We start from the raw sequence: 3,165 nt of genomic DNA, 5'->3' as shown, positions 1-3,165 counted from the left end.
GTAACTTTTGTTCTCAATGTTGTAATTTTGGTTCAAATACTTGTAAGTTTTGTTCAAATAGTTGTAAATGAGGGTATCTCATACCCACCAGTACACTAGCTTGTCTCCCTGAAGGAGGCATAAATGAGAATTGTTCATGAAGTTTTTGAACATCCGAGTTGTTTATCAGTTTCACAACCGTTGAAGAGATGAGTAGATGTTCAATGACAATAAGATTACAGCTATAGAAGTTAGTCTTGGAGTATGAGGATCTACCTTATTTTTGCTCTTGTTGAGGTACTTTAGATCATGTTAACTTTGTATGTAAGCTGCACAAGGAATCAATCATCAAGGAGGTGAGGTGTGGGCAGTGGTGGACTTTGGCCATCGATGTGTTTTGAATTGATCATGATAGCCAATTAATAGGAAAGAAGTTCAATCTATTCACAAGAACTCATGTGGATGGTCCATTCGAGTACCAAAACAGAAGGAGTCTAGTTACATCCAAAAAAGGGAGAAATTTGGACGTGGAATGACGGAGGTGGACGATGTACCGATGGAGGGCATGAAAAGAGCATAATTGAAGTGGCAGCATCCAGTGATGCTTAACATGGACAAGGTGAAGGGTTCAAACCAGGAAAAGAGTTTTCTTGAGAATACATTAATTGTTGACAAGGCAAAATCACATGATTACATTAAACGAGAGAGATTAGCAACTTTTTGGGGGTGATTCTCTGATTTGAAATTGTGATGGCATTTCGAGTTTGAATGACGATGAATGCACGTAAGCATACAAAGGGAATTAGTGTGTAGAAGTCTTTTAATCCAGATGGCTTATTATTGCCTCCAACTTGTGTGATCCAATCATAGAGTTCCTCATCATTCTCTTTTTCTGTCTTATGTTATTTTGTATTATGGGAGGTGTAATATGTATGGGTAGTGAATAGTTGACTATCTGGAGCTAGGATTTAGCCGTTTAGACCTAGCCTAATCTCAATGATGTATAACTAATTTTGATGATTGATGAATGCAAATTTTATGTTTTGAGCATGCTTATGTCTACTTTAATTGTCGTAGATGTTTGATAGGACTTAATCAACTTCTATTTTTTCATGTTTCCCAATGTTGACATAATTTTGTGTTGGTGATTCTCTCATAAACTGCATGGATTGTTGTTGGAGAACCAAGTTTCAAAGAAGCAATGAAAATAGTCATAATTGATCCATACATAGAGATTGCGATTGAATCCCTCCATGATGTTATGTTGTTGCTTAGGGTTTATAAGGCACCACGAATTCCACCAGCGCCCATTAAAATCCAAAAGAAGAAAGAACTAATTGAGAATGTAGATCCATGAGTGAGTAAGAGAGAGAGAGTAAAGATCTTGCTGATGTCATCGATAGAAAGTGTATATATATATATATATATATATATATATATATATATATATATGTGAATGTGCCTAGAGCTCTCAGCATCTGCTAGGATTTAAGTTTTGGACAATTTTTAGGTTCATCCCTAAGGTGAACGAGCATATTCACCCCCGTTGTCGATTAACATATTTCTACCTAATAAATTTATAATCCAACGGTCTATATCCTAAATTATACTTTAAAGATCATCTCTGTAAAAAATCAATCGAATCGGAAATCGTTTAATTATCTAGTTAAATCAAACAAATGGATGGTCTAACAACACTTACTACTACTATGATGAACCGTCCATCTATTTCATAGAAAAGAATAACTAAAAGGTCTTCAATTTGATTGATTTTTTTTCAGAGCTAAACTTTGTATTACATTATACAACATGAATGGTTGGATTAAAAAATTATAAAGTTATTATTGTTAATCGCAAGAGAGGGTGAATATGCTCATTCATTCTAGGGGTGAATTTAAGAATTGTTCTTAAGTTTTTGCTCTAAGCTTTAATTTCGGTCATATATGTCAACTTTTTTTTTAGTAGAAACGATAACTTTATTAATAATGTAGTAGCACTATAAATGAACCTACCCTGTATTGACCTATCTAAGAAGACTGAATGAATAAGTCAAGTAGGTTTCTTGAAGCCTGGTAACCCAGTCACTAAAGGGGTAAGTCCTCTACACATAAAACTGTATTTACATACGTGTGCCATATATATGCATGCACTAAAGAAAACTCTTATATTGGTTTACCAACTTTCAGTTCACCAACAATTCAGGTTAGTGGCAAAAACTGAGATTTGGGTTTGAGTTAAAAAAAAAACCCAGAATACTAAGAGGAAAAAGAAACAATACTTACCGTGATAAATCCATTTTCCGCAAGTCTTGAGCTACCATCCACTTAAGAATTCATATGGTGTATATGGTAATTTGTTCAAATTGAAATGCTCAGGCAAGTCTTCAGTAATGGCCAAGCTTGCGTGTCATTAAATATCAGGCAATATCTAGAGTGAAAGAAGAATATAATCACATTTAGTTAGAAAATAGATGGGCTAAATATTAGTTACTACCCTGTGGTTTAGGTCCAAAATCAATTCAGTCTCTGAACTTCCAATTTCATCAAAAACACCCCTGTACTTTCAATTTTAATCTAATAGGTCCAATTCGTTAATTTTCTAATGCAGGTTCCAGTTATAGTTGAGTTTTTTGTTTAAAAACTTTTTATTTGATAGATTTCTAATAGTGGAACCCACTCCTAAACTGACTATATATGCATACCACCTCAACACCACATCATAAAACATATGCCCCATATGAGCCACGTCAGCAAGTTAACGGACTCAATTAATGGAAAACAAACAGATTGGACCTATTAGATCAAAATTTAAAGTGCATGGGTGTTTTTGATGAAATTAGAAGTTCAAGGACTGAATTGATTTTGGACTCAAACTACAGGGTAGTAATCAGTATTTAGCCCAAAATAGATTTAAGTTGTTAATGTGGTAACATCTGTTGTCAAGTTTTTACATGATAAACAGCTTGCATGTACCACAACCTTATCCTTTAAAATATAAACTCCTCCTATTTCTTGTATCCTTTGGTCGAGTGCCATTAGTATTTTGTAAGCGGAATGACTTAAGTTCGATTGACGAAGTAATTGTTATGCTCACTGTCATTGGATATAAATCATGAGGTGGATAATAATAAGGTAGTTAAAATTTCTTTATTTTTCTCTTTATCTCCACTCTTGGATTTATATCCAA

The sequence above is a fragment of the Rosa rugosa genome, chromosome 2 (assembly GCF_958449725.1).
Source record: "Rosa rugosa chromosome 2, drRosRugo1.1, whole genome shotgun sequence".
Lineage (NCBI taxonomy): Eukaryota > Viridiplantae > Streptophyta > Magnoliopsida > Rosales > Rosaceae > Rosa > Rosa rugosa.
Note: the sequence above shows the minus strand (reverse complement) of the source record.